The 13,254-nt window shown below is 43.9% G+C and overlaps 1 long non-coding RNA gene across 1 annotated transcript in view; it reads left to right on the plus strand.

Annotated features, from left to right (window-relative positions):
- The first annotated feature begins 8,627 nt into the window (after positions 1-8,627).
- LOC132405290 (uncharacterized) overlaps positions 8,628-13,254 on the plus strand; it is a 38,370-nt gene continuing 33,743 nt past the window's right edge. The window contains exon 1 of the long non-coding RNA XR_009515799.1: positions 8,628-9,018. This is a non-coding gene — a long non-coding RNA (uncharacterized LOC132405290). The remainder of the gene's footprint in view (positions 9,019-13,254) is intronic.

Genomic DNA, 13,254 nt, shown 5'->3' on the forward strand with positions numbered 1-13,254 from the left:
GAGATACTCCAAAACAAAATGGCTACCCTTGTCATGTGGACCAACTGAATTTCAAGGTTAAAAGTGGCAGCACCATCAAAATTAAAATTTGCAATGCAATCAAAATAAAAGTTGACAGTACTATATTTCAAAGTAAAAGCCTGAACACCCAGGATCATTTGTGACATCTGATGGTTGGAGTCTCAGCCAGCTCCTAGAGGAGATTACTCAGTCATCATTAAAGACCCTCACCATTTGGTAACTGCCCTCTTCTAATCACTGTCATCAGGGAGGGGGTACAGGAGCTGAAGACCCACACTCAGTATTTCAGCTTCTCCTCTGCCATTAGATCTCTGAATGGTCCATGAACACTATCTCCCTATTCTTCATTTGCATTATTTACTTGTGTTTTTATTATAACTTATAATTTGTTATGCCTGCATTGTAACACTTCACCAAATCAATAAATTTCAGTGAAAATAAATCTGATTCTGATTCCCTTCACCACATTCTCTGACTGATCTTCTGAGTATTTCCAGCATTTACTGTTTGTAGTCCAGCAACCCAAGTGTCCACATTAAGAACACAGGTTATAAAGGAAATTTGTAAGGGAATTGGATTGCTGTGTGAGCCAACATTTACGTCCAGGGCTGTGGAGAAATATGATTTTGGTGTGTGATGATATTGGGGTTGCAAAAACCTTAAGCCCTATCCAATATATGTATAGCTATGAGTATCCTCACTAAAGGGAGGTTATACTGCAACTACCTACTCTTCAAAGATAGTTCACTTGCCTGTTTATCCCCCACGGTGGGTTTATCTGCCAATACCCACTATTTGAGTGGAGAGTCCCCTGTCCCTTTCAAGGAGGAGATACTTCAAGCTAACAAAGTTGTTTAGACACAGATCATTTATCTTAGTGATACACATTTAAATCCAAACAATCTTGAAACACATTTAAAACTCAGAGGTTTTCTACCTTGAAGAAGACTTCCAAATTACAAACAATTTCTAAAACACAAAAGATTTATAAAACAGATAAAATTCCTATAAACTACCAACAAGTCACAGATTAACAAATAGGCTATCGTAGTAACTGAAGGCAGAGAAATAGATTCTAGTTCATCATTTTTTGTTGTCCTTCTTGCTGGTCCTTCGCTGTTCCTAATAAGCCTGATGGCTCTCTACATTTGCACTATTTTTCTGCCATTTGTGTGAATTCACGTACACATGATATATTTTCAGATACCTTTTTCCACAAACTGTATAAAAGCTTCTGGAGACAGAGTTCCCAGTTACCCACAAATAATATTGTGAAGCTGACTCTTTGAGCATTTAAACCTTTGATATGCTGAGTGATAACATCAATCTAGTCTGCAAGCTTCCTTGAATAACTTACTCATGTTCATGAGAAAGTGTGCAAATGCTGGAAATCCATAGCAACACATACAAAATGCGGGAGGAATGCTGCAGATCCAGCAGCATCCATGGAAATGAATGAACAGTCATCATTTTGGGCCAAGTGCCTTCTTCTCAAGGAAAGGGTCTTAGCCTGAAATGTCGACTATTTATTCAGTTCCATAGATGCTGCTTGACCTGCTGAGTTCCTTCAGCATTGTGTGTGTGTAACTTAGTCATGTTGTCTGGTTTAAAACAACCCCAATTAAATAATGTATTGTCTCACACTGCAACTCTGTTGGTCAGCATCTGTTCTATAGACAGTGCTTGTTTGCAAACCTGTACTTTTAACTTCAGACTGATTATTGCTTTTCATTTGCATTAAGAACTGAATGCTGGCTCCCAATTACAACAAGAAGCTAAACAAAGAATATTAGTTGGAAGTTTATTTTACTTAGAACAATTGTTTGATCTCTAGAAGTTTCAGCTTCTATGTTAAAAAGATAAGCTTGGCTAAAAAAGAGAGACCCTCTCCCCCCACCCGCCCACCAGCTCTGGATGGTGAATATCCATCGCAGGTGGTTCCAAGGTGCAAATGTCCCTGAAAAGGAATGGTCCAGTAGAGAGCATCATCATACATTTTGTTCACTTTGACTGAATTTATTTCAAACTGATCTTTCACCGCATTTAAACCATATTTGGCTATCAGCATAGAGAAGCCCAAGAACTGGAACAGAATAATGGGAGACAAACATGCAACAATTCAAAGTAGAAATGAAGCAAATCTCAGCCCTTTGAGCTTGCTCTTCAATTTAATAACATAGGTCCCTCTGCTCAACACTGCATTCTCAGCAGTCCCTTTTAACCTTTTACTTCATTGCTAATCAAGAACCTTTCTCCGCTTCTAGAAACATAGAAAACCTACAACACAATACAGGCCCTTCAGCCCACAAAGTTGTGCCAAACATGTCCTTACCTTAGAAATTACTACATTTACCCATAGCCCTCTATTTTACTAAGCTCCATGTACCTATCCAAAAGTCTCTTAAAAGACCCTAACATATCCACCTCCACCACTGTTGCTGGCGGCCCATTCTATGCACTCACCACCCACTGAGTAAAAAATTTACCCCTGACTTCCCCTCTGTACCTACTCCCCAGCACCTTAAACCTGTGTCCTCTTGTGGCAGCCATTTCAGCCCTGGAAAAAGCCTCTGGCTATCCACGTGATTAGCGCCTCTCATCATCTTATACACCTCGATCAGGTCACCTCTCATCCTCCGTCGCTCCAAGGAGAAAAGGCCGAGTTCACTCAACCTGCTTTCATAAGGCATGCTCCCCAATTCAGGCAACATCCTTGTAAATCTCCTCTGCACCCTTTCTATGGTTTCCACATCCTTCCTGTGGTGAGGCAAGCAGAACTGAGCACAGTACTTCAAGTGGGGTCTGACCAGTGTCCTATATAGCTGCAACATTACCTCTCGGCTCCTAAATTCAATTCCACGATTGATGAAGGCCAATTCACCGTATGCCTTCTTAACCACAGAGTCAACTTGAGTAGCTGCTTTGAGCGTCCTGTGGACTCGGACTCCAAGATCCCCCTGATCCTCCAGACTGCCAAGAGTCTTACTATTAATACTATATTCTGCCTTAATATATTCAAAAACTCTTTTTCCACTATCCTTGGAGGAAGAGAATTCCTAACCTTGTAACCCTCTGAAAGAAACAAACAAAAAGCCTAATTTTTAATGGACATCAAAGAAGCCAGAATTAAGCAGGTTTTCTTTGGAAGGCAACAGAAGATCCAGTGTAGGATTTGCTTCTCTCTCACTGGCCATGAGCTACTTATACATGGTGATGTTAGCTAAGGCAACCCATATATATGAACATGTAGGAAATTCTATGAAGATATGGAAGTATTGGATTGTAGGGGGCTGTGTCTGATGGCTGATGTCTGAAGCTACAATGCCCATAAGTCATGTCAATAAAGAAATTCTATCAAGACACTAAATGGAAAAGTGATTTTCACATATAAGAGCGTGCATTGCAAAACCCACATTTAAAAACATTGTAAATAGTAAGATTGGTCAATTTAAAAACATTGTAAAAATTAATTTGCAACACAGAATTTTACAGTTCTTACATAGTTTTAAGTCTTACTTGAGACTTGCAAGCAATTGAAACTATCTTAGTTGTAGGACAGGACAGGATATCTACAATTTCATAAGGTTAGTTAATGAAAATTGTACCTTGCAGCTTTTTTATCATTATTCTTAATAGAAACAAAACATTATAAATTTATTACTAACATCATGGTGTCAGGAGCAGAAAAGAAATAATTTATTATTTATTGCTGTTTGTGATCATATATTAAATTTGAGTTCTTACAAGATATCAACCCCAGAATATTTGAGCCCTTTTGCCATTTGTGCACAAAACATTAGAACACAATTCTCAGATTAAAACAGAAATGCTGTTTGGTCTCTGCTCTGCCCAGTTGCTAGTCTTCATCTATATTCTGTTCCATTTCCTCACTACTTATTTATCCCAACAAAATTCAATTTTATCAGTGCTGATCTGCAGTGAAAGTATAAGCTAGAATATTTGCTTATACAGAGCCATACACTGCTACAGTGGTTTCTGGGACTGTTCAGAAGAAACTGTAATCTAAAATCACTTTGAATTTTAAGCATTTAGTTTTAAAAGAAGATGATTAAACACCCACTTGCAGCAGTCTCTAGACTTTCTATATCAATAGAAACAAAAAGATGAAACCTTTGAACTCTGACACAGCAATAACTTCCATTTAAACAATGCCTTTAACACAATAGCACATTCTCAGGGCATTTCTATGGAATGAAGCAAAGAAATATTCACTCAAGGACAAATAAGTTAGCAGCATTCAATACCTTCTCAGTGCAAGGAAGAGAGTTGAAGGTACATGCATGAATGTTAGTGGGGGTATTTCAGGCACTAGTGGAGCAATTCAAAGGAGAATGTACCCAAACTAGACTGAGCTGGAAAAGATGACTCTGCTTTTGTCTGAGCAATAGATTTTCTCCTGGGGCATGATGTCTGAGAATAAGAATGAAACAATTAAAACTAAACTCAGAAATCCCCTTGGGTAACAAAGTTTGGTTTAAATTTTAATGACTACTTTATCTTCCAGAATTTCTGTGAAAACTGATTGGAGGTTTCAAAGCTTGTTAATTTTGAACTCCCTATCCTGAAGAAAAGACAATGACCAAACTTTATCCACAACTCAATGATTTTATAAATTTCTATGGGGTCACTCCTCATTCTCCTATAAGGTCCAATGTGGCCAACCATCTTTTCTGCACCCTCACCAGCTTGACAATAAAGGGAGTTCAAAACTGTACACAATACTCCAAGTGTAGCCTCACCAATGATTTATATAACTGCAACATAACATCCCTACTCCTAAGCTCGATACCCTGAATGATAAAGGTAAGCTTCACCAGCCTGTCTACTTGCACTCTGTTCCACAGTGCCATTCACTGTATAGGCCCCACCCTGATTTGACTGTCCAAAATCCATTACCTTATACCTATCTAAGTTGTAAAATCAGTTGTCATTTCTCAGCTCATCTCCCTAACTGATCTAGAACATTTTGTAATTCCTTGTAACTTGCTTCACCATCAACAGCAAGCTTGCTAATCATATCGATTACGTTCACAACCAAATCATTTACATGAATAATGAATAACAGAAGTCCCAACCAACACTGACTCTGGGACACCCCACTAGTCCCAGACCTCCAGTGGGAGAATCGATCTTCAACCTTCACCTGCTGCCTCCCTATCACTGGGCCAATTCAGAACCCGCTTCACTAGCTCCCCAAAAGTACCATGCAACTTATCTTTCCAGATCACCTAGCCATGCAGGGCATTCAAAAACTCCAAAAGATTCATTATTCATCACCTTCCACACACAAAACGATGCTGGCTCTTCCTGATCAGGCCTTGACTATCTAAGTGATGGTAGATCTTGTCCCTCAGAATTTTCTCCAGTAACTTCCTTTCACATGAGGCCAGGCTAACTCCCTGTAAATCCCTGGCCTGTCCTTGCTACCCTTCTTGAACCATGGAATAACATTAGCTAACCTCCAGTCTTCTGGAGCTTTGCCAGTGACCATTATCAAAGCGAATGTGTCTTCAAGGGCTTCCTTGAGTTTTTTTCTTGGCATCCCATAAGGTCTGGGTGTGCTCTTAATTTTCCCAACCTAATGCACGTCAAGAGTGTAAAGTGTTTCAAGACCTTTTGGCATCCATGATAGGACATAACAAGGACAAATAGAAATTGAACATCTCACCTATTGCCTGCAGCTACACACTTAGGAGGAATAGAATCTCCCTGGTATACTCTTCATATAACTGAAGAACCTTTGGGAATTATCTTTAACTCTGCCTGTCAGACGCATCTTATACCCTCTCTTTGGCCCTCTGATTTCCCACTTAAGCCTGGTCTTGAACTTTTTACAATTGTTGAAGATTCATTTGTATCTATTTGCTGAAACATGATGCACATTTCCCTTTCCTGAGCAGTGCCTCAGTAACTACCATCAGGCAGGGTTCACTGAACTTGTTTGTCTCTTCTTCACCCGAACAAGGACATACTGACCCTGGACTCTTGATGTGACCTTTTTAAAAGTCGCCCCCTTGGTGAAGGAGAATGTGGGGGAGCGAGGGAATGAAATAAAGAGTTTTATTTGAAGGGGTGAGAAGCCTATCTTGATGTGGTCAACAAAAATCTGTAGTGAAAAAATAAATGTAACGGTTCAGGGTTTTCCTTCAGATGATAAGACAGACTACTCCATCTCCACCTGTGCTCAACTCCTCTGTGAACACCTTTATTATCTCCAGAATCAACCACTACCCACGCTCGCTCTCTTGACCAGTATGCTAACCACCTTAGCCAGAGCTTTCCAGCTCTGCTTTTGTTCACACACCCTCTGCTCTTTTCTCCTTCAGAATGCTGAACCCCTCTGGCCCAGACAGCAGTCTCCAGTTAGCTCGGACTGGCAACATCACCTCCTCCACAATCATTGTCAGCACAGGTATACCACAAGGCTGTGCGCTCAGCCCCTGCTTTCTTCGCTTTATAATTACAATTGTGTGGCTAAGCACAGCCCCGATAATGTATTTATGGCTGCTGATGATTTACTGTTGTTGGCCAAATCAAAGGTGGTGACAAATCAGCACATAGGAGTGCAGTCACAATGACAACCCTTCACTTGACACCAGCAGGACCAGAAAGCTGATGATTCACTACAGGAGGAAGAATTCGGAGGTCCATGAGCCAGTCCTCATCAGGGGAACAGATGTGGTGAGGGTCAGTGGCTTTAAATTTCTGGGCATTATCATATTAGTATGTAAGTGCCACCACAAAGAAGACATGGCAGTGTATCTACTTTCTTAGAAATTTGAGTAGATTCAGCATTTCACTAAAATCTTTGATATTATCCTGACTGGTTGCATCATGGCCTGATATGGAAACAGCAATGCCCAAGAATGGAAAAGGCTACAGAAGTTGGTAGATACAGCCCAGTTCATCATAGAAGAAGCCATCTCTACCATTGAGCACTTTGAGAGGTTGGTCATGGCTAAAATCAACTCCCGCCTCAGCAAAGACCTCAACCCATTGCAATTTTCCATCACCATAATAGGTCCACAGCAGACACAATCTCAATGGCTCTCCACACAGCCTTCGACCAGCTGGACAATACAAACACCTATGTCAGGATATTATTCATTGACTATAGATCAGCATTCAATACCATCATTCCTACAATTCCATTTGAGAAGTTACAGAACCTAGGCCTCTGTACCTCCCTCTGCAGTTGGATCCTCACCTTCCTAACTGGAAAAATCTGTGCGGATTGGTAATAATATCTCCTCCACTCTGACGGTTAACACTGGCGCACCTCAGGGGTGTGTGCTTAGCCCACTGCTCTGCTCTCTCTATACCCATGACTGTGTGACTAGGCATACTAGGCATACTAGGCAAATGCCATCTGTAAATTTGCTGATGATACAACCATTGTTGGTAGAATCTCAGATGGAGACGAGAGGGTGTACAGGAGCAGATATACCAGCTGGTTGAGTGGTGTCGCAGCAACAACATTGTATCCAATGTCAGAAAGACGAAAGAGCAGATTGTGAACTTCAGGAAGGGTAAGATAGGGAAATGAACCAATGCTCATGGAGGGATCAGAAGTGGAGAGAGTGAGCAGTTTCAAGTTCCTGGGTGTCAAGATTTCTGAGATAAAAGATAAGCTACAATAATACTGAGTTACTGTCAGGGTCCAGTCCAGTCCAGAATCCGCATTCCGGGTCTCAATCCAGTCCGAGTGCTCCGGACTCCGGGTCTTGCAGCTGTCCCTCCTGGCCCCTTTGAGCCTGTTAAGATCAGCCTGGATCAAGGAGGCACACTTGTGGCCAATTCGGCTGCAGGTGTTTATAAGGGGCCGTGGGACAGAGACCAGGTGGGTGGTTGTTTTGTTCTGTATCCTGCTCTGCCCTGGTTGCTGGACTGTTCTTTATATGCTATATCCGGTTGGTCTTGTTCCCCTGCTTCTCTCCTGTGCACTGGTCCCGCTGTTCCGCCTTATTCTCCTTGCCTGTGCTGCCACGCTGTCGGTTGCCTTTCCCAATTTACAGGTGTATCACGGTAGTATCACCCTGGACCCAGCTTCCTACCCGTTGCCTCTGTCGGGCAGATCTGGCTGGACTGCCGCTGCCCGGCGGGAGTTCTGCACCCTCCCACCCGTTGCTTCCGTCAGACAGATCTGGCTGGACTGCCTCTGCCTGGCAGGGGTTCTGCACCCTCCTACCCGTTGCCTCCATTGGGCAGATCCGGCTGGACTGCCTCTGCCTGGCAGGGGTTCTGCACCCTCCCACCCGTTGCTTCCGTCAGGCAGATCTGGCTGGACTGCCGCTGCCCGGTGGGAGTTCTGCACCCTCCCACCCGTTGCCTCCGTCGGGCAGATCCGGCTGGACTGCCGCTGCCCGGCGGGGGTTCTGCACCCTCCTACCCATTGCCTCCGTCAGGCAGATCCAGCTGGACTGCCTCTGCCTGGCAGGGGTTCTGCACCCCCCCACCCGTTGCTTCCGTCAGGCAGATCCAGCTGGACTGCCGCTGCCTGGCAGGGGTTCTGCACCCTCCGACCCGTTGCTTCCGTCGGGCGGGTCTGGCTAGACTGCCGCTGCCCGGCGGGAGTTCTGCACCCTCCCACCCGTTGCCTCTGTCGGGCAGATCTGGCTGGACTGCCGCTGCCCGGCGGGAGTTCTGCACCCCCCCACCCGTTGCTTCCGTCAGGCAGATCCAGCTGGACTGCCGCTGCCTGGCAGGGGTTCTGCACCCTCCGACCCGTTGCTTCCGTCGGGCGGGTCTGGCTAGACTGCCGCTGCCCGGCTGGGGTTCTGCCTTTTCCTCCTCTCATTTCCCAAGGGTTGTGCCCTGCACCTGCCCAGGTGTCCGCAACTGGCCCAGGCCTCAGTGCTTTCCACCTGGGCTGCGGCCCTGTCCGGGATCCATGCGGCTCGCCATGAGGAAACTGCCTGCCTGCCTGCCCCGAACTGTGGGATGCACCATCAATACCTCTCGGAGACGTGAGTCAAGGTAGGTTTTTATTGGCTAGAAGAAAGCACCGTCAGCAGCAAGAGACCTTCACACAACATCCTGGAGACTGAGGGAGGAGCAGTGCCTCCAATCGCCTTTATACAGGGTCTGTGGGAGGAGCCACAGGAGCAGTCAGCGGTTGGGGGGGGCATGTCCAGACAGGAATATGTAGTTCACCACACTGTGGGATCTTCCTGCTTGCCTGCCTCATCTGAACTCTTGGATCCAGCCCCGCCTGCATTAACCCTTATATGCCATGGCATCCCCATCCTGTCCTCCCCCCTAGTACTTCAGTGTCTGCATCCTGTGTTTGGGTCCATCTGGCCCCCGTTCCTGACAGTTACAGAAAAAGCTCAAATGACCTGTTGCTCCCTTTACTTTTCTATGCTGTTCTAGGAGAAGCTCCCCAATACATGCCGAGAAAAGAACAATATTATCATTTCTGGCATTTAATCAGCTCCTGTTCTCTCAAATCATTTCACAGATTTTTTTGCCTCATTATTCTTTCCCTTCTCTGTTTCTTCCAATAAACTGTTTATTTGTAATATCTTTAGTCCAACAATACTTACTGGACCTGAAACAGTAACCAAGAGTTACCCAGCTACATCATGAAGGCTGGAGAACAGTTCAGCACATGTGAAAATGGCCCAGCATTCTTAGGAAGTTGCATCCTTCTAAGTAAAGATTCAATTGAAAGAGACTTACTGTTGAACAAATGTGTCGATCCTTCCCCAGAGGGACAACTACAATGTTGGAAATAAATAGAACATGGAAAAATACACTGGCAGTTGGAACTATTGAAAGAAAAGCATTGTGCTCTGAGCAGGACAGGCTCTGGAGGAGGATGCACCATCTGAATAACCATCAAGATAAGGATACACATGGCTTCTATCCTAATCAATGTGGACAGCAATTGCAAAAAGGTGAACATTTGCAATTCATAAAAAAGCATAATATATTCTGCCCCTCCCCCTCGCTCCGCAATTCAAAACCGAGATGTTCCCCCCCCCCCCCCACTTTCTGCTTTGCACAGGGGTCACTCCCTCCATGGCTCCCTTGCCCATTCATCCCTCCCCACTAACCTCTCCCCCAGCACTTATCGCTGCAAGTGGCCTATCTGCCCATACACCCCAAACCATCCTTCCAGGTGAGGCGACATTCCACCTGCAAACCTGCAGGGGTCATCCATTGTGTCCGCTGTGCCTGATGCAGCCTGCTCTACATTAGTGGGAACCATCTTAAACTGGGGGACCATTTCATTGAGCACCTTCGCTTCGTCTGCCAAAAGCAGAACTTCACGGTGGCCAAACATTTTAATTCCAATTCCCATTCCTGTTCCAACATGACAGCCCATGGCCTCCCCTTGTACTATGATGAGACCACCCTCCGGATGGAATAGTAACACCTTATAGTCTGTCTGGGTAGCCTCCAACCATAGAACCATAGAACATTACAGCACAGAAACAGGCCTTTTGGCCCTTCTTGGCTGTGCCAAACCATTTTTCTGCCTAGTCCCACTGACCTGCACCTGGACCATAAACCTCCATACACCTCTCATCCATGTACCTGTCCAAGTTTTTCTTAAATGTCAAAAGTGAGCCCGCATTCACCACTTCATCTGGCAGCTCATTCCACACTCCCACCACTCTCTGTGTGAAGAAGCCCCCCCCTTCCTAATGTTCCCTTTAAACTTTTCTCCCTTCACTCTTAACCCATGACCTCTGAGGCTAGGGGAGAAAAAAAAACAGTAGAAAAAGCCTGCTTGCATTCACTTTATCTATACCCATCATAATTTTATATACCTCTATCAAATCACCCCTCATTCTCCTATTCTCCAGGGAATAAAGTCCTAACCTATTCAACCTTTCTCTGTAACTCAGTTTCTCAAGTCCCAGCAACATCCTTGTAAACCTTCTCTGCACTCTTTCAACCTTATTAATATCCTTCCTGTAATTCGGTGACCAAAACTGCACATAATACTCCAAATTCAGCCTTACCAATGCCTTATACAACCTCACCATAACATTCCAACTCTTATACTCAATACTTCGATTTATAAAGGCTAATGTACCAAATGCTTTCTTTACAACCCTATCTACTTGTGACACCACTTATAGGCAACTATGTATCTGTACTCCCAGATTCCTCTGTTCTACTGCACTCCTCAGTGTCCTACCATTTACCTTGTATGTTCTACCTTGGTTTGACCTTCCGAAGTGCAATACCTCACACTTGTCCGCATTAAACTCCATCTGTCATTTTTTAGCCCATTCCTTCAACTGGTCCAAATCCCCCTGCAAGCTTTGAAAACCTTCCTCACTGTCCACTACACCTCCAATCTTTGGATCATCAGCAAATTTACTGATCCAATTTGCCATATTATCATCCGGATCATTGATATAGATGACAAATAACAATGGACCCAGCACTGATCCCTGTGGCACACCACTAGTCACAGGCCTCCACTCAGAGAAGCAATCCTCCACTACCACTCTCTGGCTTCTTCCATTGAGCCAATGTCTAATCCAATTTACTACCTCACCATGTATACCTAGCAACTGAATCTTCCTAACTAACCTCCCATGCGGGACCTTGTCAAAGGCCTTACTGAAGTCCATGTGTACAACATCCACTGCCTTCCCTTCATCCATTTTCCTGGTAACTTCCTCGAAAAACTCTAATGGTTAAACATGACCTACCACGCACAAAGCCATGCTGACTTTTTCTAATAAGTTCCTGTCTATTCAAATACTTGTAGATCCTATCTCTTAGTATTCCTTGCAATAATTTACCTACTACCGATGTCAAATTTACCGGCCTATAATTTCCCAGCTTACTTTTTGAGCCTTTTTTAAACAATGGAACTACATGAGCTATCCTCCAATCCTCCGGCACCTGACCTGTGGATATCGACATTTTAAATATTTCTGCCAAGGCCCCTGTAGTTTCAACACTAGTCTCCTTCAAGATCCGAGGGAATACCCTGTAAGGTCCTGGGGATTCATCTATTCTGATTTGCCTCAAGACAGCAAGCACCTCCTCCTCTTCAATCTGTATAAGTTCCATGACCTCCCTACTTGTTTGCCTTGTTTCCATAGACTCCACTCCAGTTTCCTTAGTAAATACAGATGCAAAAAACCCATTTAATATCTCTCCCATTTCTTTTGGTTCCATACATAGCCGACCACTCTGATCTTCAAGAGGACCAATTTTATCCTTTACTATCCTTTTGCTCTTAACATACCTGTAGAAGCTCTTAGGATTATCCTTCACCCTGACTGCCAAAGCAACCTCATGTCTTCTTTTAGCCCTGCTGATTTCTTTCTTAAGTATTTTCTTACTCTTTTTATACTCCTCAAGCATCTTATTTCCTCCCTGTTGCCTATACATGTTATACATCTCTCTCTTCTTCTTTATCAGAGTTCCAATATCCCTCGAGAACCAAGGTTCCTTATTCTTTTTCATTTTGCCTTTAACCCTGACCGGAACATACAAACTCTGCACTCTCAAAATTTCTCCTTTGAAGGCCTCCCACTTACCAATCACATCCTTGCCAGAGAACAACCTGTCCCAATCTACGCTTTTTAGATCCTTTCTCATTTCTTCAAATTTGGCCTTTTTCCAGTTTAGAACTTTAACCCGAGGACCAGATCTATCTTTATCCATGATCAAGTTGAAACTAATGACATTATGATCACTGTGTTCCCCTACACACACTTCCGTCACCTGCCCTAACTCATTTCCTAATAGGAGATCTAATATTGCATCCTCCCTAGTTGGTACATCTATATATTGATTTAGAAAACTTTCCTGAACACATTTTACAAACTCTAACATATCTAGACTTTTAACAGTATGGTAGTCCCAATCAATATGTGGAAAATTAAAATCCTCTACAATCACAACTTTCTGTCTCCTGCAGTTGTCTGTTATCTCTCTGAGGATTTGCTCCTCCAATTCTCTCTGACTATTGGGTGGTCTATAATACAACCCTATTAATGTGGTCATACCTTCCCTGTTTCTCAGCTCCACCCATATGGCCTCAGCAGACAAGCCCTCTAATCTTTCCTGCCGAAGCACTGCTGTAATATTTTCCCTGACTAGCAAAGCCAACCCCCCCCCCCACCCTTCATCCCTCTGCCTCTATCATATCTGAAACATCAGAACCCTGGAACATTGAGCTGCCAGTCCTGCCCCTCCTGCAGCCAAGTTTCAGTAATGGCTATGATGTCATAA

Source organism: Hypanus sabinus, chromosome 2 (genome assembly GCF_030144855.1).
Source record: "Hypanus sabinus isolate sHypSab1 chromosome 2, sHypSab1.hap1, whole genome shotgun sequence".
Lineage (NCBI taxonomy): Eukaryota > Metazoa > Chordata > Chondrichthyes > Myliobatiformes > Dasyatidae > Hypanus > Hypanus sabinus.